Source organism: Muscardinus avellanarius (assembly GCF_963383645.1).
Source record: "Muscardinus avellanarius genome assembly, chromosome: 4".
NCBI classification, from domain to species: domain Eukaryota; kingdom Metazoa; phylum Chordata; class Mammalia; order Rodentia; family Gliridae; genus Muscardinus; species Muscardinus avellanarius.
The window spans coordinates 158,629,126-158,655,574 of record NC_137789.1 but is presented as its reverse complement, the minus strand read 5'-3'; positions in this window follow the sequence as shown (position 1 = coordinate 158,655,574).

The following is a 26,449-nucleotide window of genomic DNA, read 5'->3' as shown; positions in this document are numbered from 1 at the left end:
GACCCTGTTTCAAAATAAAGAATAAAAAATAGGGTTGAGGGTGTAACTCAGAGGTAGAATACCCCTGGATTCAATCCCCAGTGCTCCATCAATCAATCAACCAATCAATCAATAAATAAATAAATAATAGAATTCAGGGTATACCTAGGAGATAGAATGCTCCTTGTTCAATCCTGAGTACAAGAAGAAAAAAAAAAAAGACGTGAATTTTAGCTAACACTATAGATTTCTTAAACTGTTCTTCCTATGCTACAGAATTTGTTGTTTCTGGTAATTCAACTACTTCTGTTGAAGAGACACATTCATCTGTGAACTCACTTTGTAGACCATTTTAATCTCATTCATTGTTTCATGAAAAATCATGCTAAAATGAGCTGCTGTCTTTGTAATATGTTCTTAAATCAAATAACTTTAATAAACTGGGACTTTTATAAAATCTTGCTTAATTTAAACTTTTAAGGAGATTATTGAGTGGTATATTAAATAAAATATACTCCTTAATTGTGTTTCATATAAAAATAATACTAGTTAACATGAATTAAAAAACACCTGTGAATACTCCAGGTAATAGTAAGAAACAGATTTTTCAAGATACAAGAGTAGATGGCCAATACATGTTATTTACTGAGCATTTTTCTGCTTTTATTTGCAGAGGAGGAAACAGACTCTGAATGGCTGTGCCCCAGTTGAAGGATGCTCAGACGAAACCATCCTTGGCAGCAACTGAGAGGTTTCCCAGGGCCAGGGCATCGGCTGCACGGGCGGCTGTGTAGCCTTCCTGAGGATGCCGGCCGTGGTGCAGGTGTTGTGGAGGGGTATCAGCCTGGAAGAACACTGCTAGCACACATTTGGTGTTCTGACTCTTGAGGGCACAAGACACAGAGGCCTCTGAATTAAATTATAGTTCAGGAACCATCGTAGCCGTTCCCATCTTATCAAGCCTGTGTGGGTGTCATCCCAGACAACATGAGGACCGTGCAAGCCACCACTGAGACTGTGGGAACTGTTCTGTCACTTAACTGCAAACTCTATTAAGGCAGGGCCACAACATCAAGAATTATAGCTATTACTAAAAATATGCAGAAAAATGACAAAATTATTAATTTAGTCCTGGTGTGCCCCTACGTTCATTCATCCTTCTGTTTTCTTCCTTTCTTTCCCCTCTGTGCTTTTTCTATTTCCTCCTTCCCTCTATCCCTCACTCCATTTCTTCCTTTTTTCTTTCTTCTTTCTCTCCTGTCTTCCCTTTTTCTTTCTAATTCTCAAATCCAGATAAGAAGTTGTCGTCATTAAGTTGAATCGTATCTCATTCTTCTTGGAAAATATGGCTGGGGCCATCCTCCTCAGAGGAACTTAATTTCATTTTCTGAATTAAGTGCTCACATGAGGAGTTTTTCCTAATCTGAGAAAGCCAGGGTCTCTCGTGCTACCTGGGACAATCCTGGTGACCAGACAACTGTTTCCAGAAACTTTGGTGTCAAATCGCGGCTATCCAGGGTCCCCGCAGGGATGAACAGTGCACGTGTCCCAGTAGGATGCTGAGTTACCCATTTTCTCTGTGATGGACCAAGGAGTCTGGGGTGGGAGCTGCTCTCCGGCCCACCAAGAGAGCAGCATGAGGGATCATGACATGCCCAGCCAGCCTGCCCTACTTACCAAGGTATGACAGTCCCAGAGTAAACCCGCTTCTTTGTGTGCATCCACTGAGGAGCGTAGTTTGCTTAAGTGTGAAATGAAATCAAAGACAGTCATGGAAACGTCAAGACAAGTCACCGAGCACAAACGCAGGAAGCCCAGAACGCATGGCCACAAAGTCAAAAAACCTGGAGTCCCGGCCCTGGATGGGGGATTAGAGGACACCACACTGGAGGGGTCTTCCTTCCCGGAAGGCAGACGGCAGCTCCCCAGAAGGCTTCCTAATGGCCAGTCCCTGCTCTGACATTTGTGCAGGAACCGGAGGGACTGCTTGTTTACCAACCGGATGAAAGAACACGCTTCAGGGTTAGAAACACAGGGCCGAGGGAGATCTGGGAAATCCACTCGACATGAGTAAAATGCAAACCACTGCAAATGGGCCTCGTGCATGAATCCCAAGGATCCCATCACCATAAAGCTTTTTCTTGGCTCCTGGAAAATTGTCGAGGCCCAGGCTCAAGGTGCGACCCAGTCGCCTAGGGGTCTTTGTGCAAACTTAGGCTACAGTCAAAGGGGCTGCCAAGCAGCTCCAGGGCCACCACTGTCCAGGTGACCTCAGACAAAAACGAAAGGGCCTTTCCTTGGCTCTTATGTGGAAAAAGACCCAAACTTCAAATGAAAAGATCCAATTTTTAAATTTTAAATGGAAGCTCAGTCTGGGTATGTAAGATAGCATTCAACTGAGGGGAAAAATATATTATTAGGTTTTCTGTCAGGAGAGCTGAACAGTAGATGGAGTTACACATAGGTTCACTTAGAAAATAACTAGCAAAACTTAGTATTTATTAAGATATTAATAAATGTAGATGCATGCGCGTGAATGTGTGTAATGTGCATGTATATAGACAGAAGACTAAGTTCTCTATCCTTCTTCAGCAACCACTGAAGAATTTTCTCCCAGACCTGTGTAGCCACGACGAGCATTCCAGTCCCAGTCCCCAGACCCCCACATGCTATATGTGTGTTTCGAGCATGAAGATTATGCCTTAAAGAATTTCACTCAGGACACGGGACAGAGGCACTGAGTTGACACCATTCTGAACCAGCATTAGGACTTGCGATCGCAGTGTACACTAGAGAGAGAACAAGAGTAAACTGAGTGCTGGGCACCGTTCATCAGGGAGACCAGACATTTGTGCTTGTAGTGTAGGGCAGCTCAACTGACTTCCAATTCAGGATTTGCTATGGTGCTGCCAGCTGATTTTAGAGGCAGAGTCAGAACTCTCCAGAAAGCATACAAAATCACAAAGGTCTAAAATGTCTGCTTAGAGAAGTGTTCTCTATCCCGAGAACAAGACCAGAGGAGCTGGGAACAGAACGGCCAGGCGGAGGCTGTCCAAGAAATGTCAGTCTAAGCCCAAGTCCATTTAAATAGTGCCAGAGGATGCAACACTTGGCAATTTGGCCTAAATAATCCTCACTCAACTGCTGGCCAAATTGGGGTGCCATTTCTTTGATCAGAGGTCTGACGGGCCTGACAATCCATCATACTGCTGGAAAAACTCCGAGATGACAGCAGGTGGCTATGAATGGCGCCAAAAGATAGGAATCCAGGAGGCTTTGGGAGGCTCACCTGCGGAGAGCACACACCTTGGAGAAACGTCTAATGAGTGGGAGACTGACGGATGGCCTCTCGTGGGGGCCACCGAGGCCGGCTTGCCATGACCTATGTTTGCGTGGGGGAAGGGGACATTGATTGCTATCCAAATGACATCTATGCTTAACCTAGAGTAAGGACAGCTATGTGGGCTCAGGAAACTACTCTGCTGTTTCAGCCCGGAGTGGAGGAATGGTCGGCTCCAGGATGCACAGCCCACAAAGGCAAGACCTCAAATGGTACCCCTACCCGGTAGGCGCGGCGGCTCCGAGTTCCTCTCCCCTTCACAGCCATTCTCCTGCTGGGCTTGCCTGCAGTTGAGCCATGGGCAAACATGGTGGCTCTCTTCTCTAGGCATGGCTCTGCATTTAAACTCTAAAGTGTTGCTGGAAGTGAAGAAAAAACAGAGCTTTTGTAATTCTTAATGAGACACTTCCATTAATGAACAGCAGGTGGGGCTGCAAAAGGCACTAGATTAAAAAGAGCAAAGAAAAACCCTTTTAACTGAAATGCAAAATCACTCAGAATCATTTCAAAATATAAACAGGGCTCTTCTTTATGGTTTGAGATCTTAGTGAGCTTGGCTTTGGCTAGAGCTTTTGCAGAGTATCTTATGTATGCTCCTGAATTAAAATTAAGCGGCTTTTCAACCTGGTAGATTTTTAAATACTTGTCATTCTGTGTTCCTCTAAGCATGTTACAATACAATTTTCTGGAAGACAAAATAATTATGTCAGTAATTTAATTGCAGCAACTCCACCTACCAATAAGTCAGATCCAGGACAAAGCGTACGCTGTGTTCCTGCAGCACACATACATTCATGCACAAAGATTCTTTAAATAATTAATTTGTGTTAGACTTCATAGCCCGCACCCACACCCACACCCACGTCATCTGAAGAAATTCACGTGTCGGGCTTCAGGCCCTGCACACACTTGCACGGAAAGGAGGTACCAATACAAAGGAGAGAGGGAACTCCGCCAAGTGTCTTTTTGAAAGAGTGCACAAACCAAACTAGGAAATCAATTTCTCCCACTTGACTTGCAAACCAAGAAAACTGTGCAGCCGATGGATGGATGGATAGATGGATGGATGGATGGATGGATGGATGGATGGATGGATGGATGATTTCCTAAAGGGAGCAGGACTGACTCAGTCCAGGGCGACTGCTGAAGCCAGGCAGTACCTTTGTCTCCACCTGATTCCAAGGAATTTTTTCAGCCTCCCCCTGGGTCCCACTGTGGAGAGAGAGGAGCAGGGAGCAGATGGAGACATGCCACTTCAGGACGCATTTGGCCCACAAGTGTGTCACTGGCTTGCCTGTTAACCCAGGTAGAGGAGGAAGCTTCGGCCTCTGACACCAAGCAGGCGCTGCCAGTTGAGAGCTGTGCCTTTGTGCTTGTGATGTAGATTGGAGCAATTAACAAGTATAAGTTGTTTCAAAATAAGCTTAAATCTGCATTTTATGTGTGCAAGTTTCCAGCTGTAATGGGATTATGATGTCAGCAAGGGGAGAGGTGTCTGCAGCTGCAGAGGGCTGGGGAGAGGCAGCGGCAGCTGTTAAAATAGAGAACTAATGGTGATTAATTCTTAGTATGTGTTGTGCGACTTCACGAGGAGTTCAAGACCAAACCCTCCCCTTGGGTGCCCCGGTCTGCCATGTTCTCCAAAGCATCACGTTGTTCAGTTTCTATTCCACTCACATTCTAATGTCTGCTAGGTGGCACTTGGAAAAGCTAGGGTAAACAGAGGGACTGTTGGCACTGCCTCCCAGCGTGGCCACCGCTGTCCATTGAGGCCCCAACTCATCAGGGCAGCATTGCTTCAGGTTCCAGGAGACCTGCTGTCCCTGTTATGCTCATGGGCAGCCTGAACCCCAGTTCTCTGAACCCCAGAAGTTCTCTGCAGTTCCACCATTTGAAACCTTCCAAAACATTCATTTAAACATGCACCTCCAACTACAGGAGAAAGTCTGGCTGGGGTCAGGTACCACATGCAGTAGGGCACTGATTTATTTCCAAGGTTTTATATAACTCGAATTTCTACATAAGGTGGGCTGTTTCCCTGTGGCTTTTTTTTTGCTTACAAAAATGGATCTTATGTTCTCAGGAAGGGGGTAAAATTACGATACTATAAAATAAGAAAATTACATAAAATATAGTTGAGGGAAGGTTTAAAGAAACAGGGTCGTTTTACAATAAAACAATCAAAAGAAAAAATCTTGCAGAATTTTATGCAAAAATGCCACTGGCAAAAGCATGGTGCTATATAAATTGAAATTGAGGTATAAACAGCCCAGAAGTCAGAGCACTCAAAAGTTCTAGTTCAAGCCGTGAACTCGCTAGAAAGTGTTACGGTTTGAAATGGTGGGGGTCTTTTTCTTATTCAACTAAGGTTGGTTGAATAGAAAAATTAACAGGCAGCTCAGTGCAGCTTTAACAAATCTTTATTACAGAATTAGTAGGAAATAGATCAGTAGGAAATAGAGAAGAGAAAAAGCAGCGTGCTGACCCGCATGCTGGGGAGCCCGAAAATGGAACTCCAGCCCCTTTTGGGGACCTCAACCCTTAAATAGATTTTGTATTGGTATCTTTCTCATCAGCGTTACCAAGGCAATGGGTTAGTTACTTATTCCTTAACCAGGTGCTTCCTCTTTGTCTCCGGACAGTGCACGTACTAAGTGCAGGGGTCAAGAATCTACCTGGCCCTCGGGTCTATTTATTGTATTTGGCAGTATTGGTTGCTCATCAACAAGGGTGCTTTGAAGCCGCACACAAAGTTTACCTTTCCTATACCCAGGCCGAATCCCAGAGGAGAGGAGGGAAACAGAGGCACCGGTTGCCTCTATTGTAGTTTCAGGGCTAATCATTTAGAATGAAGGGCAAAGACAGAGAGGAACTCTGCATTGTAATCACGGCAGCCCCCTCCCTGTCTGAGTGCTTGCACAGCACCCAAGCTCTGACTATATTTTACACTTTGGAAATTATCAAAGCAATTTTCCAATACCAGCACATTAATACATTTTGATGCCTCTTCCCAATACTGGCACAGGAAGCACTAGAAAATCCACTTCTTTATTGATAAAATCATCAGCAGCTCCATCCCTGAGGCTCCAGTGTTGCAACATGAGAAGAAGGCTGTGCAATGGTCTAAGCAGATACTGGATTCAGAGCCACTGGGACCTGCCAAATCCCCTCCACCTTCCACAGAAAGGGCTGCCCCGGCCTCCTGCACTCCCTGGAAGTTAGCATCACGTTTTGGACGTGCAAGCTGACCTGCTAAATTGGGAAGAGACAGAAACACGGACCGAGGTAGTAACTCAGATGACAGGAGATAGTGACCAGAGGCTCAGGCTGCCCCGGAGCACTGCTGGAAGTCAGGAAAACACCGTGGAAGAAGTCATCAGGTATGGCGCGCGGCGCCCATTCTCTGACGGGATCTGTTAGTCGGCGGTGTCTGCGCGTGTGTTTCCTGCATAGCGATGCAGCGCTCCTCCCGGGTCAGAAGGCAGACAGGCTAACATGTAATGAGGCAGAATAATGCCGGCTTCCTTGCCAGCCGGGCCTTCTGGCTTCAGTGTGAGTCCTGGGGCTACAGGAACAGAAACAAAGAGCCCTTGTGTCGGCTCCTATCTCTGGGAAGATCATGTTGCTCGGTCCGCACTCCCCCTCTTCTTAACTTAAAAAAAAAAAAATACAAGAAGAATTACAGTTCAGGCCAGGCAGGAAAAAAAATATGTTTGACGCCCCTAAGAATACCCGCGCTCTGCGGAAGAGGAGTGAGGGCTCGGCCTAAGGATTTCATTTCAGAACAGTTGCATGCTTGATTACTTATTCATCAGACACTTCTCAGAACTGAGTTCTGCAACTCTAGGTCCATTTCTTCCCAGTTTCCCTGTTTTAAAAAATAATGTTTTGAGATCACTTAATTTTCCAGATGGCACTACCTGGACAACTTGATTATCACATCTGCAGACCGCTGTGCACATTAGGCTCTTTAAAGAGAAAGCAGGGGAACAATGCAGCGTCGATGGCTTCCTTTTCTCTCCCTCAAAAGTTTTTAAAGGTGCTGGAAAGCAGACCTGAACAGTGCCTCTTCCAGAGCAGCGAGTCTTTTACTTGAAGGTTACAACTTGGCAAAAGTTAATCAGCGGGAAAAATAGGAACCCAGGCTCGTTTAACCTTCCTAACTCGTGAGGAGTCTCGGTCTTTCGGGGAGGCCGAGTGGCGCTCGGACAGCCTTCAGGGGCGCCCTGTTTAAGGACAACCGCCCATGGCTGCCTCGGCCAAGCCCTGTGCTGGCGCGCGGGTCCCCGCTGTCCGTTCGCAGATGGAACCTCCCCCGGGCACCGCAAGCTGGGCAGATGAAGTTTCCATGAAGCCCAGTGTCAGGGCCCAGCTGAGAAGCGGTCACAGCTGCCGTGCACAGAAACTCTCACAGTCAAAGGTAGGGGGTCTTGGAGGGGCGCCAGGAGCTGCCTGAGAGGTCAGAGGAGGGGGAGGCTGTGGAGCTGCAAGGGGGAGAGCGGAAGGAGGCTGTAATGGGATGGCAGGATGCCCGGGATTCATGGGGCATAAAGACGGGGAGGCGGGGAGGGCGCAGTGAAGGGTAGCTGCGGAAACACGGGGGAGCCGGGAATCGTCACAGACAGCGGCCAAGAAAGGCAGGTCAGACGGAAGGGATCCAGCATCCACAGATCCCTTTCAGTCTGGCCGGAGAGTGTCAACAAAAGTCCAGCAGCACATCCTAACTAATAATGCTGTTAAGGATCCTAAGAAAACGGGTCTCCTTCCTCTGCCCAAAGGCAACTGTTTCTATAATGTTCGCACTCCGTCTGTGAAAATCTACAAATCGAGGCACGACTATACTGACCACAGTGGAAATGCTTCGTGAAATAATGTGTAATGTGTTTTCACAACAACAGTTTAAATTTCTGACTGGTATAGCAGTGGGTTTCTAGAACCAACTATTTCTGATTTTTTTTCCCCCAAAGGTTTTATTCCAACATCCACGCCTCGGCTTCAATGAACTTTTCTCAGGACAGTGTAAAGAAAGAAGGCTTCGAGCTTGTTAGGAAGATGTTGGATATTCTTTCTGTTTGTTGCACAAGAGAGACTAAAATCTGAGAGACCACCCTAGGAACGGACAGTGACAGACATGACCCGAGTGGGCTTCCGGGGGACAAAAGAGAAGAGGCTATTCAGTGAAGGGTGAGAAGTGCTCAGAGGGAGAGAAACCCGAGGGAAGAGTGGACAGCAGCGCAGGAGGACAGCAGGTGAGGACAGAGGATGAGCAGAAGTGGTCCCATGAGCTGATGCTCCTGGCTGAGGCCAAGCGCTGGCTCAGGACTCCTGCAAGGCACCACCCAAAGGCCACCACCCTGCCCCTTTCCTTCCCACCTCTGCGCACAGCACGCCCTCCTCCAAACACTGAGCAGCAGTTATCCATCACACAAGCACCTTGAAGGCAGGAGGTGTCATCCATCTTGTTCATTGACAGAGCTCGTGCCTAGGACACGGCCTGCTACATGGAGTACACTCACAGCAGAAATGAACACGAAAAGCCCAAGCAAAACTGAAGGAGAGTGGTTAGGCTCCTCTCTCTCTCTCTCTCTCTCTCTCTCTCTCTCACACACACACACACACACACACACACACACACACACACACACCACACACGCATTCAGAAATAGTTTTATCCATGCAGAAATATCAGGGAAGACTCAAGGTAACTGAGGAGATTTGAGCTGGTCAAGTTTATTGCATGTCACCCGCGAGAACCTTTTGGGACCAAGGGAATTCGCAAACAAATTCCACAAACCACTGGCAGTTATTTTTAGCGGGGTAGTGGGAAATGAGAACCTAAAGAAGAAAAAATGGCAAGAATAGAAGGGAGAGTGATTTTTTTTTTTTTTTTTTTTTTTTTGCCCTAAAAGAAGGTTGATCCTGATTTTTACCATCTGGGAGCTAACTTAAATCCCTAAGAAAATAAGGCTCCCTCAAACCAAGCAAAATTAAAAAGACATAGCCATCCATACTCATTAATAGTTCCATAAAGTATCAGGAAGGACTAACTCTTACCCCCTTCTGTGGCTGGCGGCGGGCACTTGTCTTATAAATGAATATAGTAAATACATTTACATTGTTTATGAATGTGTCCTGATTGCAGTTAAACAATTGACAGAAGTTAATCCCATTTGGTTTATATTTTTAAAAAATGGTTGTTTGGAGCCTGAAAACATATCTGAGTGTTGACAAAGGGAATTTACTGATCAGGGGAGATAGCCTGTAGGGTTGGGACAGATGAAAAATACAGGGCAGTCGGGATATTGAGGCAGGAAAATGATTTGAAGCAGCTTTGGAAGTAGTTGGTTAAAAACAAATTGCCTGGAGGATTTCCTGCCCCTTGTAGTCAGGAGCAAACCCTTTCTGTGTTTCTCACTCTGAGCGGAGCAGCTACACAGCCTCCCTCTTCCCCTGGCATCTCCTCTTTCTGTCTTGGCTCCTGGCAGTCATTGCCCACCATAGAGTCTAAGATCTTGGGCGACTATGTTGCAGATGACTCTGCCCACAAGTACCCAAAGGACCACAGTGGCCAAGCGTGCTAGACCGCAAGAGAGACGGCTCCACTGATGGCTGTCCTCTGTACCTGTGAGGAAGACTGGCATTTCAGAGAGACAAGAGCTCTTCAGACCACTCAGATTACAGGTGGAAATAAAGTCCCAGAAAAAGAAAATCGCACACCATCACACTGCATGCCTGGCCCACAACCCAAAGCTGCCCTCTTCCTACCCAACAAACCTCTTTTCTTCAAAAAGAACAGAAAATCGGGCATGGTGACTCAAGCCTGTGATCTCAGTACTTGGGAGGCAGAGAAAGGATTGTAGCTCACAAACAAAGAGAATGGAGAGGTTTTGACTCAATCCACTCTCTAACCAGATATAGAGGAAGAACAAGTTCTTATCCATCACTTCTTTTTAGCCAATTTTGGAAAGTTTCCAGTTGCTGAAGGCACAGAGGTGACCTGTTATTTGTTTCTGCTCTTATAGAACATTGTGAGAAATGGAAGGTAAGAGGATTCCATGTACCCACAGGTGGACCCTGAGCACACTACACCTTCCCATTTATTATACACACTTACTAGAATGAATATACATGACACTTATGACTCCATGTCACGACAAGAATGCTCTGAAGGTCAAGGGCCATGGCACCCTACTGCTTGTCGGTGAGAATCCTGGTTGACCCGTTGAACCCTAAGACAGCAGGGTGCAGGGAGGAGTTGGAATCCTGGGTGTGGTATCTGTACCCGAGAACATCCAGCCCTGGCAAATGTTCCACCTCCTTGAGCATCTTTCTCTTCTTAGGAAACAAGGTATTTGGCAGGCTTACTAAGGTTGAACATAGGAGAGACTAAGATGCACTATCAGCCCAATGATAGCAAGAATGACCATTTCATCATGTGCTGTGTCTGCATGGTTCTCTTCTCAGCTATTCAAAGACTTCCTACTGGACTTTATCACGTCCTTCTTTCCTAGATGAGGAGCTAGGACCAGAGGCCCAGCACTGGCCACTGTTCCTCCATCTGGTCAAGAGAGCAGGGCTCAGAGGGCCGAGTCCTGCAAGGCACCATTAAGAAGCACAGGAATTTCTGTGTTTTCAAACAGCTTCCAGTTGCGGTCAAGACATGGACAACACCTTGGACAAGATCAAGTGACCATCAAGGGTCATCGCCAGCTCTGTGCAGTCCATTCTGGCTCCCACATCTCCTTGATCTTCCAAAGTCACCCTTCTATTTTGCCAGTATTGGAAAATTTCTCTGGCATCAAAATGTAAAAAAAGCAATCAGAGCCTGGGTGCTGCTCAGGCACTCAGGCAGGGAGGGGCGACAGCTGTTGCAAGGCAGAACTCCTCTCTCTTTCTCTCTCTCTCTCCCCTTTGTCTTAATGTTCACCCATAGTAAAGCCTTTAGTCCTAAAAATATGTAGAGACCATTGAAAACCCTAAGATCATAGTGACTCTGCCTGTTGCATTTCGGAGCTGCAAAGACAGCACACTGGCTCTAATCAGCATCTCTGTCTCCCTCCTATTCTTCGAGACCCAGGAATGAAAACTCTGCGTTACTTCAAAACACCCATAGTTGATGAGCAACCAATACAGCCTAATAGAGCAGAGGCAGAAGCCAGGTAGACAGACTATTGACCCCTGCACTAGAGGCAAAGAGGCGCCACCTGGCTAAGAAATAAGTCACCAGCCCATTGCCTTGGTAATGCTGATAAGAATATACCAAAGCAGAATCTAGTTAAAGGACAGGGGTGCGGAGGGAGTCAGAGTTCCGTTCTCAGGCTCTCTAGCATGTGTGCCTGCACGCTACTTTTTCTTCTCTTCTCTATTTCCTACTGGTTTTATAATAATGACTTAGAGAAACTGCACCAAGCTGCCTATTAGTTTTAATTTCCTATTCAACAAATCGTAGTTGAGTAGAGGAAGAGGAGCCCACAGCACCACCACCACTGTAACACTCTGACAAGCACTGTATCTTGCCAGCTCCTTCTCTGTCCAAGGGCCACGCGCTGCGCTTCATGGTCACGTGATCAACTTCTTCTGCAGCTTTTAGTTTTATCCTTGACTTTGCTTTGAAGAAAATAAAACAGCACCAAGGTTTTGAAATTCCCTTAGGACCCACAGCGAGCACCGATGGAGGGTCTGTAGACGCTCAATCGGTATTCATACAATGGCTGAAGAAAAGGGATTTGAACTCAGGGCCCACAGGGGTCACCGACAAAGCAGGTGGCTAAATCACCTACGTCCCGGCTGGGTCATCTCTGCCAATGGAGGCAGTGCCTGGGCTTCCCCAGGGGCTTGCAAACACCGCAGAGTTCTCAGTCTTTATCTTGATTAGTCCCTTCCCCTGAGCTTTGAATACCTTGGCTTTGTCTTTCCTCAACTTTCAACTAGTGTTTCAACTAGTGTTTTATTGATTGTGAACCATTTTTCAGTGACCCTTTCCCCAAGCTTGAGAAATGTGACAGAAGGTTCTGGAATCTTAAGGCAAGCATGCTGGGCATCTGTGTGGGATAAATGCTGGCCCTGGGACACCCGCATCCCAGGCAGGCCCACTCTGGTTTCTCCAAGCACCAGGGAGTCACATTCACCTGGGATGGGCCAGGCTGCATCTGAGCAGGGGGGGCGTCCCCTGGGCCACCCTATTGCCTTAGGAGGAGCACGTGCCCTGGCCAAAGGGTCCAGCCAAGTAAGGACAGCCCCATTTTCTTGAAGAGGGACTGCTGGGGTCAGGGCCAAGGATATTGATTTCTCTCTGCTCAGTAGGCACAATGAAAGGAGTCCTGGGATGTGTGGCAGAAAACTACTTCTTTTCATATTCTGACTGTCTGGCCTTTGCTTTTCTCAGCTCTTCACTCCCAAGTAGTATCCTTCAGAAGAGAACGTGTTGCTGAGGCGGGGGCCACACACAAGAATCCTCAACACCAAACAACAAACGCAGGTCTGTGCTGTGCCCTCCTCCCAGCCAAGGGGCCCCAGGCGGTTACCTCCAGGCAGCTTCCAGCCAGACTGTTTATAAGCTCCAAGTCTCTAAATAACAAAGTCAAATATAACTCTCCAATAGGAGGCAAAAGTTGCAAACTGCCATATTTTTTGACTGCAGATAAAAAGAGAAAACTCATTGGCTGTGCTGAGAGTTTTCCGATAAATCCCGCTCTGGGCCTATGAAGCTGGGAAGAGCTTTTCACACAGCAGTGAAAACCTCCCCAAGTGTACAGGTGACCTGTCAGGGGCAGAGGCACCTGACTTGGAGAAAGCGCATCCAAGAGCGGGATCTGGGAAAGAAAACAAATGAAGAAAGCAAAAGCTAGATTTTGGGGCAGCAATTAAAGTCATCGTTTAAAAAATGTATTTAAAACACAAGCCTCATTTCTATTCTGCACACTCGAAGAAACTGAGCTGGAGAATTGGCTCGAGTTTGCTCTCTGTACAATGGGCATTATTTGCAGAAACAAGTCCGTATTTTCAATCAGTGACAAAGAAGAATGACAAAGGATGCAAGAGGCAGTTCCTGCACTGCCAAGCCCATCCTCAGGTGGCCAAGAAGTGCAGTCACAGGACAGTGGGGAAGGAGGCAGGACAGCCAGCGGTAGACAGCCAGCCTCAGCCTCGCTCACCACCACTCCGGGCCCTCTTGGGTGTGCTCCTTCCTTTGCTCATCTTTCTTTCAAGTATGCTCGCTTTGTTATTCATTCGTCATTCCCTTTCTCAAACTTGGTGCAAACATGCCCTCTCAGAACTCCCAGGCCTCCTTCCTCCTGCACCCACATTTCCTTACACTTGCAAAGTAACAGACAGCAGAGAGAAGGATGCTGGGCAGGTGGGAGAGGAACACATCAGCTAGAGTCAAGAAGGGACATCCAGGAAGAGCACATAAATGAAAAACCAGTGCCCTGGGAGTGAGAGAGCTATGGAGAGCGAAACCCATGGGCATGAAGTGGGACGGAAGGACTTTGCAGACATGGATGGACTCTAAGTATCAGTGAATTCAACAATGGCGTTGACACAGGAGCACACGCGATGGGGAGGCAACGTCTTGGTCGACATTGTCACTGATATGATCCAAAACAACTGACCACACAACTTAGACTTAGAGGTTTAGTTTACATCAGGCTGGTCTGTGGAGCTCAGAGCCTGGTGGCAGGAAGTAAAGAGAGAGAGCAAGGCTCTACTCTCATATCCTGGATGCTGAAAGAAAGAGAGCTGACAAGCAAGGGGACTCAAAGACAAAAGCGCTAGTAGCACGCTCAGTGACCCACTTTCTCCAGCGTTCCTCCTCCTGTCTAGGTTTCCACCCAGTAAATCCATTACAATGGATTCATCGCCCATGCGTTTGCAATTGCCGTGACTTATTATATGAACTCTGACTATTAATGCATGGGCTCTTCAGGAGACCGTCTATATCCAACCATGACAGTGAGTTGGAATCAGTGTGGGCCAAACCTGTCTTTTTGAACTTGGACTTTGGGAACTACTGTGAATCTTCTAGCAGATGTCAAGGCTGGGCAAACCCAAAAGGTAGAATAAAGGCAGAAAGACCAGATTCTTATCCCAGAGCTATTCAAATACAGAACTGCACTTTGGGATGATGCTGTCAGCCATGGGGGATATAACAGTTAGATACAGGATGGCCCTTGAGGAGCTCATAAATTGGTGTTTGGAGTTGTAATTGAGTCATTAGAGTTATAATCCCAGCAGTGGGATTTATCTGGGTGGTGTTCTAGGGTATGGCTAGAGTGAGTGGGTCCCTGGGGGTGTGGCCTTAGGAATTGTATATGGTTCCTTGCTGATCTCTCTCTTGCTTCAGGCCTCCATGGGGTGAGGAGCACAGCCATAAGCGCTCTCTCTCCACTTCCTGCACCACCATGCCCTGAGATCTGCGGTCCCCAGCCTCACATGAAGAAAATAAATCTTCTTTGCTATAAGTTATGTGGCCAAGTGTTTGAATTATAGTTATGACCATAGTTTAAAGATGAAAGTCAACCAGTGAGAAGCCTGGGGACAGATACAAGGCCCCAAGCTAGAGGCCCAGGGAAGAGACAGTGGCCTGGGCTTCTATTGGCCTTAGCCACTTCTGACTCCCTGGCTAGGGAGATGACCCTTCTCTGAGCTTTGGTTTCTCCATCTTGTAATTGGAAGGACAGAATTCTCTTCTTGAAGATCCTTCTAAGCTATGGGTGAATATTTCCGTGCAGAAAGCAGAGCAAGCTGAGCACTGAAGGGATGAGGCAGGGCTCCTGCAGCTGGTTTGACTGACTGTGAGTCACTGGAGCCATGGGCTCTCGGATCCACAGGCCAGCCATGCAGGGAAGACATGGTGTGGGACCTCTCCCTGCAGTGGGTGCCAAGGAGCTTCCATTCATCTAGGCAGCAGAGCAGCAGAAATGCCTCTGGGTTGGGCATTCCGATGATAATGAGAGTGTGCAATGTGGAAATCAGTACACAGAGAGAATGACTCTCTGGGGAAGGCTGGAGTCCACAGTGAGCCGGCCAGACTATAATTTGCTAGTAGACCTCTTAGAGACACCTCAGGGGACTAGGTGACCCACCCTCGGGCGGTGGGAGACAAAGGCCCCCACACATACAGTCTGTCTTCCATTGTGACTTAAAGGCATCGCTGAATGAGGACTGTCATTTCTCTCTACTTTGATGTGTCTGGAAGCGCCTTGGAGTAGGCAGGAGGCACAGACCTCCTTGGCTCCTGAATGACTCTGGCTAGGTGCAGCAGGGTGTCAGGGAAACCGGGAGATGGTAAGGGAAGAGGGGACAGGAATGCCGCCTGCTCCCAGAGCTGGAAACCTGGCTGGCTGACAAACAAGAACAAAAAGAAAGAGAATGAGTAGAGAAGAAGCCAAGCCTGAGGAGCTTTAAGAAGAAATCTTTGCCTGTCGGGTGTTAGAACTTATTCCGAGCTCACTGTTCAATCCCCTTGGCCATTTGCATCAAAAGGAAAGCCCTGTGCCATTAAGAGGTTCCACGTCTCTGCAACAAGGTGTCCGGCTGTCACTGGCCAAGCAAAGCTTCAGAGAAAGCGCACAGTGGGCAGCGAAATTCCTTGACATGGAGTGTGACCTTTGATGTCTCCTTGACATGGAGTGTGACCTTTGATGTCTCCTTGACATGGAGTGTGACCTTTGATGTCCTTATTTATTTCACATCAAGGTGGGCATTTTGGGTGAACCCCACCCCACTCAGATTCTAAATGCCAGGAGAAGAAAGCCTGTCCTGGCCACTCAGCATCACTGGGCCAGCCTTTGAAACCCTTTCAGCTAAATCTAAACCTTAAACTTTCTTGAGGCCAAATGCAGACCACTTAGGCACCTGGCTATTCTCAGCATCTCTGAGTCACACACAGCCTGAGCGTGGATGCTGGGTGTGCACGACACAGGAGGAGAATACGGTGAAGGTTTGAAAAGGAGACTGGAAACAGACGCTTACGGGTTGAAAGGGAGTCCGAGCAGCCCTCGGACGGGCCTGGTCCTACCGCCGGGGGCCCTCTGCTTTCTGCCCTCTGGTTTGCATCATTTTCAAATATCAAAAGCAGCCATCAGCGGTGACGTGGCTGGGGGAGCGAGCATGCCACCTCCCCCCTCGACACTCCCCAGATGGCTCCAGCCACCGCAGGCCCCTCTTGGGACTTCTCCCCAAAACGAAAGCATCTTTGTGGCCGCTGTGGCCTGTGTTTTGTTACTGCTCACATCTTTCTGGAAGAAGTGTGAGCCAGCTAAAAGCATTCCTTTGGAGATGCTATCTAAATAGCCAGGGATTTCCAGAGACGAAGGCAAGGAGGACAGTGTGCGTGCACGTGTGTGTGCGTGTGCGTGCACATGCATGTGTTCTCTTGAGTACGCAGGAGATGGGCAGGCTGGCCCCTCACCCCCTTCTGCACAGGTAGCCAGGCTGGTCCTCAGTTTAGCAGTTTGCCATTTTATGGGCAGTGCACGGCAGAGTTGAATTTTTAATTATGATGATGTTAAATGGATTTAATGGATGACATTCTCCTGATTCACAGAGAATTTTTATAACGCTTATTAAAAAAAGGCCAAAGTTTATTTTACAATCGGTCATAAAGAGGAACACAGAAAGGCAGCCACTGGCACGATGGTCCTAACCCGTTGGTTTTGTCCACAAACTGCTTATTATTCTTGCTCAGGAAGTGCGGGGGAAACAAATTGAAGTCCGATTCAACATTTGATCGTCTTACTTAATAACAACAGATGCTCTGAGCGGTGGCATTTTGAAAAGAGCTCTGTCCGCTGCTGGTTATGAAATGGCAGGACATTTGGCACCCGCCCGCATCGCACCATTCGAAAGCCGCAGAGTCACATACACTGCCAATGAGAGGTAGAGAAATTTAGCTCCTGTCTGCACAGCACAATTCATTTCATTCCACCGATTCAAAACAGCGGAGCTGCCTTTCAAAAGAAGAGCCTGTCCAACTTGCCGGACTACGTCTTCTTTAATAGAAGGAACACACACACACACACACACACACACACACACACACACACACACACCATGATCTCACATTGGTGAAAAACAGACTTAATAAGGCAGTTTTAATAAAGAAATGCTATTTTCTCTACTGTTGTGTCATGACTTGAACATTATTAAACATGAGTAGATATGTATCCCTGAGCAGAAAGCAAAGAGAAGCCCCCCTGCCCTAAGAGAAAAATAATAAAACCTTCTTCCCAGCACAACCCAGGCAGAGGGCCTTGCTGGGGCAGCTGGGCACCGGGCAGCAGTGCAGGCCACGAGGACCACAAGTGACCCCTACAGCCACAGAGCTGCTCATCCTCCACCCCCTCCTTAAAGGCATCCAGACTCAGCCTAGTGTCTGATCCCATCTGCTGGTTTTCTTCTTAAGGACTGGAATCTTTCTCCAAGATGAATGCCTAGCACAGAGGCATCTGCACCTCCTCCAGGTGCCTTCTCATCTCACCCATGGAACGCAGGGCGCACAAGTCTGATAGAATGTCCAGGTCCCATTCCACCCTGCTGTAGATGGCAGCCCAGCTTCTGCTCACCAGCTGAGCACATCTGCTTCAATGGTGTGGTGGAGAGGGCACAGCCAAAGTTATATGCTGGTCATTTGCAAAAAAGGGGAGGGGGAAGATGAGATTACTTAGGTTACACAAGCTCAAAACTGTGCAGCCTCCAGCTGCTTAGGTTAGGGCAGAAACAGATTAGAATAAAACTCCCAGGACCCAAGGGCCTGTTTCTGCATGTTTCAGGGCCATCCCAGGATGCCCTGCTTCCCCTCTCGCGTGTAGGGACCAGGCACAGCCAAACCAAGCACAACTCTGGGGCTCTGTAGTCAGTGTTCTCATGGCTGCCAAGATGCTTCAGCCAGGATCCCAAAAGAAAGAATTTAAGAATTGGAAAAAAAGAAATAAATGATCCAGGTAAAAATAATAGAAAAAGACTCTGCAGAGCCTGGGGAGGCTGAAGATTGATCTCACTTGCCTAAGGGCCTTGGGTCAACATGGGTCCTCACAGCGGTGTGAGTGGGAGTCAGGATTGCAACAAGGATCAGAGACTTCGTGGCTTGGGACCAAGTCCAAGTCAGGCCCAGCAAGGCCTTGTAGGCTGGGGCAGAGTTCTTTAAAGGCTGTGGCTGAGGCTTTCAACTCTCACAGGCAGGACATCTGAATGATAGAAAGGACAGATACTGCCATGCCACTCATTGTGGGTTTTCTCAGAGAAATGTCAGAAGAAAGTCCATAGGCATTCAAGCAATGTTCTCCTGCTCTGTGGCCATCCTCGTGGAATGAGTCCAGGCTCCACCTCCCTCGGGTGAGACCTAATCAGTGAAAACAGCACCCTTCCGAGTGGTTGCGGACCATCACTTCTTCCAGTGACATCAACACACTATCTTAGTCAGTTGTCATTGCTGTAACAAAATACCTGAAGCTGGGTAGCTTTTAAAGAACCGAGATTTATCTGACTACCATTCTGAAGGTCATGGGCTTAGTGTTGACATCAGCATGGCTCTGGTGATGGCCTCAGTGGATAGCATCTCAATGGTGGAGAGCCCTTAGAGAGGAAGGGATCAGATTGCCAGAGAGGAAGCCCAACAGGCCAGAATTCTACTGGTCCCTTTCAGGACGTGTCTCCAATTTACCTGAGGACCTCCTAAGGGCTCCACACCACCTCTTCATGCCAAACTGAGAATCAAGGCTCTGCCATATGAGTCCTTCGAGGACTACGTGCATCCAAGAGTTCCCAGGGTTCGCTCAAAGTTTAAACAATGGTAAATGGCACCTGTAAGACCAGAGGGGCCTGGTCCTCCAAGAACGTCCTGTCCTTTTCTCTCCCATGTTAAGATTGGTCTCAGCCCCTCAGCATAAAGCTGAGTTTATGGTGTTTGATTCAGTGACTCCGAAGAAAGAGGGTATGAAGCCAAAACTTGGGGCAATCACCACATTTTTTTTTTTTTCTTTTCTGATTGTCATTGAACATAAAACTTGCTGGCTAAGAGCGGATTGGCTGGTTTTTATTCCAGCCCAGAGTGATTTTTTTAAATGACTAATTTATAAAATCTTTGAAAATAAGAGTTTCTAATGGAAGTGCTTACACAACCATAACTCTGGTGTGGCAAATGGCTCCACTGTCGTTAAGGGTGTGTTGTTGTTTGTTTTATGCTAATCCGCCTTCAATTTGACAGACTGTCACCTGCACGGGGGGTACCGTTCTGCGAGATATTAGCCCATATGGCACGAGCTAAATTGTATCGAAGCTATGGGCTAATTACGGATGAGTTAATAAAGCCAGGCAGAGTGAGCCTGGCTATCTCTGCCCATCCTTGGAGCACCCCCTCTCCCCAAAGTGAATTAGCCTGGCTCGAGCTTTTCAATTCTTCACAGTGTGGTCTCTGAGAACAAATCCGTAGCTCCATTGAACACATACCTCTTGTCCTTCCCACATCCCCACAATTCTGATGTTGGATTTAAAGGCCAATTTAGAGACCCTAGACACTTCCTCCAATTATTATGGGTAATTTCGATCTCAGAGCAGGAGCATGCAGCCAGGGAGCAAACACGTAAGTTACTTCATGGTCTCAGGGTTTGTGCTTGAAGGAAAAAAATAGCTTTTCTTTTATACATTAAGGCTCTAGGTAAGTCGTACAAGCATGGAGGACACTTTGAAGCCATTAATTATAGTTTAGAAGTGGCAATAAGAAGCTAATTGTGGTGACGTGTCCATCAGGGTTCTAATCCGAAGAAGCTAAGGTTTAATTTGCATGTGTTAATTATCAAGTTGGAAAACAATGTGTGTAAGATGTGCGTGGGTTTCCTGGCAAGCTCTCCTTTAGCTCTCTTTCCAGCACAGGCAGCACTGCGCCTTCCTACATGGGGACGGCCATGCCACCTGCCCTTTCTCCAGCCCCACCTCCACCAGCAGCAAGGGAGGCAGCGCTCCTTCCAGCCGCGAGGGTTCGCCCTGCGGGGCGGTCCTCGGAGACCAGCATTGATGCTGCTCTGTTAATCAACTGGCGCTGGGAACGTGGGACACATTTGGCTTCTCCCTCCCAAATCACGCCCAGCCTGCTTGTGTTACGCCAGCCTGGGGAGGCAGACTTCCCGGGTGACACCCTCTACCTCTCCCTACGTGGTCTTTAGATGTCTCAATTAACTGGGACAGTGACTCGCGGAACATGACAATCTGCCGCTTTCTCAATATTTGCAAATAATTGCACTTTACATGAGCTGGAAAAGTTCAGACTTTGAGATGCCAAGCCACTGAGCCTCTCACCACATCTTGATACCAGAAATGAGTTTTATGAACACCACAAAGCACCTTCTCTCTCTCTCTCTCTTTCTTTCTCTCTCTCTCTCTCTCTCTCTCTCTCTCTATATATATATATATATATATATATATATATATATATATATATATATTTCCAGTTGGGTCATTGGCATATAAATATAAATAACATGAAGGCCAAATACATAAATAGGCAAGAAGTCTATCAGGTTTGTGCTGAGAGAAGCAGTAGGTCTGGTCTCCCCTCCCTGGCCAGATGTTGCCAGGCAGCTGAGCTGGATCACCTCTGCCTCTGCTTTCCAACTCTGAGAAGGGAACAGCCAGAGAACGTCCAACGTGCGCTCCATGAAGTGCAACCCAGTGGTACCACGTGATGCCCAGAGCCCAGTGCAGAGCAGAAACCCATGCCCATCAAATCAGAGCCAGGGATGCTGAGTCGCAGCACAGATCGTGACTCCTCTGTACTCAAGTGAAAGGATGGAGCTGGACAGAGATGGCAGAGTGGCCCTGGGTTCTGCCCAGCTTGAGGAAGAGGGAGCCTATTCCACTGAGAAGCCCCATGCCAGCCTTCTCTGGCCCAAAGAGCACACTTGGCACACACAATTTCTCCTGTGTGAGTCAAGTCTCCCTCTATTTTCTGTTGCTACACCAGAACACCCGAGATTGAGTCACTTGTAAGAAAATAGGGTTAGTTAGCTTTCAGTTCTGGAAACTAGAAGTCCAAGATTGGATGGCATATTCGCCTGGCTTCTGATAAGAAAGCTTCGGAGCCTCATGCTGTTCAATGCACAGGGAAAAGAAGAAGGGCTGCTGGGTGTGTACCCCAGAGAGGGAGGGGACAAAGAGCTGCCCAGCTTTATGACAGCCCACTCCCCTGAGAACTAACCCACCCCTACAAAAAATTAATCCAGTCTCTCAGAAGGACAGAACTCCCTCTTAAAGGCCACACCTCCCAACACAGCCATGTTGGAAGTCCATAGAAGACTGTGGCAGGGAGAAATATCCAGCCCACAACAGTCAGGGCTGATATTGGGGCTACATATAAACAAGGGCTTTCAAAGCACCATTTGTCCTCACACAGCCATGGGACTGGCTACTCCATCCAGGCAGGGCTCCTGTATCCACCCCAGGGCTGGAGCTGGCAGCCCGTGGGACTGGTGGTTGGAAAGGGAGACAGAACCTAGGAGCAGCTGGCCCTTTGAGGTTGGGCTGAAATCCTTGAGCTAGACGGAAAAACAAGTGTTTTCTCAGTGTTTCTCAGCCTCCAGCTATGACTCAGAGAGCCCTACTGCAGATGTGGGCTGGACCCTCATGGAGACCCAAACCAGTACCAAGTCCAGGGACCAGAGAAGATGATAGATGGCAGGCAGGACAAAAAGGAGCCCTGGTCCAGAGGTCATTGAGAAGTAATGCCCTCATGAGAGCTCCTGCCACCCTCAGTCTGCCTCCCATCCCCTTCATCAGCACCTTTCAATGTCTTAGAAAGTATCTATGGCCCATGCAAGCCCAGAATGCCACAGGGAAGGGGACTCTAAGTAGAGCCAGTACACGCCCACCCCTGCCCTGGGCAGGGTGAAATTGAATATGGAAACCTTCCAGACAGGGTTAAGTTGAACATGGTATGTCTCATTTGACATAGAAGCAAATCTATGACAGTTGACTGAAAATGCCCAGGCCGAGAGAGCTCCCTCTAAGTCAACATTTGGGTGACCTTGAGAATTGTCACCTGTCTGGTGCAGAATCAGCCTCCCAGGACAGAGCATGGCCTGGTCCGATGAGCATCCATGAGCCTGCAACCGCAATGGCCAGCACAGTCGCTAAGTCCCAAAGGAAACAGAAAGAGGCCAGTGGCCCCTGAGCCTGGCCCTTCTCAGACCATGAAACCCATCTGTCTTCACTCTAAGGCTGAGAAGTCCAGCTTTCTGTGAAGGTGGCCCACCTGCCATTTGCTCCAGGTTACTGAATTGCCTGCCAAGTGAGCCTGGCAGGGGACAGGGCCACTGAGCCATGTACCTTTGTACCCCTGGTTCCAAATCTCCAGGTGACTCTTGCCCCACCCACAAACATGGCAGTTTCATTCCACTGGGGGTGAAAGGCCCCACTGCATGTCCTCCTGTTCTTGCCCTAGTGACACTTGCACTTTGCACCCCTGCAATCCTCCCATCAGCCCTCAGGAGCCACGGCTCTGTGATGGGGTGTGCAAGGATTGCTCAGGCAATGCCTCTTTCCAACCAGCATGCACAGGGAGATCTGTGGCCTCACACTCCAGACAGCAGAGAACGCATCTGGACTTGGTCATCAGCATCCGGCGTCTAGAGCAGAAGCCATGGACGCCGCTAAACATTCTTCAGTTCACAGGACAGCCCCAGATCAAACCCTGCCCAACCAGAAACCGCGCGAGAGGTGGGACTCTGGGCTAGGGCAGGGACCTGTATCTCCACCTTCTTCCAAGCCTTCAGTTTTCTAGCCAAGCTTCTGTCATCCCCTCTCCAAAGAGGCACTGATATGCTTAGAGGTAGAGGAAATGCTGAGTTTGCCAGTGGTTTAGAAAAGGGCTTGGAGAGCCTTTGCAGTTTAAAAAACGTGACCTCTTACCCTTCCTCTCCTGAATAGCCAGAGAAGTTCAACAGAGCTCACCCCAGCCTGACCTCCTGCCAGGCCAAGCTTGGTGCTGACTTGCTTAGAATGCAAATACTGCCGACCCAGCTGTCTCTGCCATGAGTCTCCAGCTCTGCAGAGGAAAGAGCAGTGAGGGACGGCAAGAGAAGGAAAACAGGTTTGCTCCACAGGGAGATGCACAGAGGACCGAGTCAGCAACGTGGCCCTGTGGATGGGCCCTAAGGTGAATCCCCACCCAGGCCCAAAGCTCCACCAGTAGGTCAGGGACCAGGGCTCTGTTGATATGGCTGCAGCAAACCTTCTAAAACACAGGCACTTTGGAAAGCATTCCACCTCCGCTATTCAGCTTCATCCCGTGGAAAGGGGAGCTATTAGAGTCCCTGCTTTATCCTTGAAAATGCAAGAAGCACAGAAAGATTAGCTGGCCCTTCTAAGGCCACACAGCTAAAACTGGCAAGTCTAGATTTAAACTCAGAAGACTGGCTTCAATCTACGCTCGGCTGTGACTCTACTGTAGCGTCATGTTTGACAAGAGGCAGCCAGGCACTGGATTTGTCAGGCTGCCTGTTAGTGTCATGACCATGCTCATTTTTGCAAGGCAAGATCAACCTGTCCGTCCTGCCCAGCCAAGGTGCCTAATCCTCATGGGGCGCACAGGAGAATATCATCCCACCCCCTTCCTACACTCTGCTCACCCTGACATCCGCGATCCTGAATCTTCTATAGTATTGAGATTAGCTCTACCCCAAGTGCCTGGCTAAAGCTGGTCCATCTTGTTTTTTGTTATTGTTGTTGTGGTTGTTGTTGTTGTTATTGTTTTTGTTTTTGGTTTTTTTTGTGTGTGTGGTACTTGAGTTCCTGGAAACCCTTCTACCTCTGGACTACACTCCCAGTACCTATTCTTACACTTCTTTTTTTTTTTTTTTTTTTTTTTTGAAACAGGGTCTCTTAAGCCAGCGTGGCTGGCTTGGAACCTGCGCGATCCTCCTTGTCTCTGCCCCCCAAGCACGGGGATTACAAGCATGCGCCACCACACCTGGCGCTCCATCTTGTTTTAAATAAGAGATGCCCATGCATTTAGCACAGTGTGCTGTCCACCGGGTGGCGAATGGTCTGTACCCTCCTCCAGACCCTGGCTCGCGCATGTAGATGAAGAGCTTGCACTGGCTCGCCGCTGCTCTCCCTCCCCATCTCTTCAAAGCCATCAGAAGCCTGGACCATTTAACAGCACACTGTGTCTGCTACACAAATTATTGATTGCCTCTTCTGAGTCCGTTTTCTCACACAGCCTCCTGCAGTGAGTTGAAAATGGAGTTCCACTCGTAACGCACACCTTTTCTCAAGTTCAACCACCAAAACGCGCCTGTGCTACAAGACTCATAGGATGTTCTTATCTTTATTTCCTTTCTTCCTGCAGACGCTGCTACTCGGGAGCAGGAGCATATGCAGGGCGCTGCTTACACTCGCCTGTGGTATAGCGAGGGCTCGAGCTACAGCGGGAATTTAATGTTCCTTTTGTACAAGGTAGATTCTTATCTACTGTACAGTAAGAATCGGGGGTGGAGAAATCATCCTTGCTTTTACCTGGTACAAAATCAGTCCCTGCAGTCTCATGCCTAGCAGCAGACACACGACAAATATGTGGTTCCCTTCAGAAACTTTCTCACGCACATCTTTTAATGTCCTGAGCCGAGACTAAGAATTTCCCAGAGGGCTCATCAGTGACGACAGCTTGATTTATATTTACAATCATAAAGGTAAAAAAAGGAAGGTAAACATTAGTAGGGTCCGGTGCCAAGATCATTTGGTTATGATGATGATGGTATGTGTGTGCGGCGTGTGTGAGTGTGTGCGTGCGTGCGTGTGTGTGTGTGTGTGTGTGTGTGTGTGTGTTGACGGGAATACAGGCAGTGATCAGGCTGGGTGGTGAGGGCTCTGGCTGGTTTTTGCCAAGCCTTTGAAAGTGCGCATGTAACCAGACGTTTTGAGTCATAAAGCTGGCTGATTGCCCCAAAGCCAGACTGGAGTTCACCGTGGTCTCCAGAAGTCAGAGGTCCTAGGGCACCAGCCAGAGCTGTAGGTGCCTAGGATGAATGTGTCTTTGTGGGATTCCTAGGAAACGTTGGCTAATTTAATTTTACCATGAATTGTTATCATACCAAAAACATTACAGCTGGTGTTTTGCAAAGAAAAATAATATTTTAAAATATATTGGCTTTCCTAAGGTGGCATGTCCATCAAATCCTTTCAACTGTTTCACAACCTACTAATTAGATTAAGCCAATTTAATGACTCAGGCATATAAAATGCCTTCCCTTACCTCTTCCTCCTTCACTAATGCATACATAGACCGAGAATTAGGTGGGATAATTTTAAGGCCAGACCCATATAAGCTGGGAGATTCAAATTAAGGTTTAATTAACCTGCTTAGAACAAGAATCTCTGAACAGCAGGAGATTTTACACACTGTTACATGTGATCTGTAATAACCGGGCACAACAGGCTCCTCCACGATCATTATATGTACTGGTATATCTGTCTTGGTCCGTGTACTTGATCAAATGTCTGGAGCCTCAATTCCAGAAGAAAAATATTCGCAGATAAACTCACACATCATCCTTAGGCTACTTGTACATATACAGAAGAACCTAGGAAAGAAATTTCATTTATCCAGGCTACCGGGGATGTTGTAAACAGCCAGTTGGATTCATCAAGCAGTTGGCTGATAAACATGCGTGACTGGCTGCGTGCTTGGACCACTTCTCACAGTGAGGTAAGGTTCACCCTACACTCCCTATTTCAGTTTAGCCAGTTAAAAACTCAGGGGTGCCAGGTAGTTTGCCTTCATCCTTTGATTAGAAGGAAAAATTTGGTTGGCCTCAGTCATTGTTGTCCTTGTGAATGAACTTATCTCCATCTATTTGGGGCAGCAGTGCGTATTGGGGGGGTCACTTCTCCGAGGAGTCAATGGACTATTCCATTCTTATCTCAGCCAAATTCCAAAGAAATAGGACTGACTAGTGAGAGTTGGGGACCAACTGATAGTCAAGGCCCTCTTAATTCCACTTTTTTGCAGCCAACATTTCTAAATGTTCAGTTTTTTTGTGTTTGTTTTTGTTTTTGTGGTACTGCGGGTGGAACCCAGGTGCTTTTTACCTCCGGGCTACACTCCCAGACCTATTTTATACTTTATTTGGAAACAGG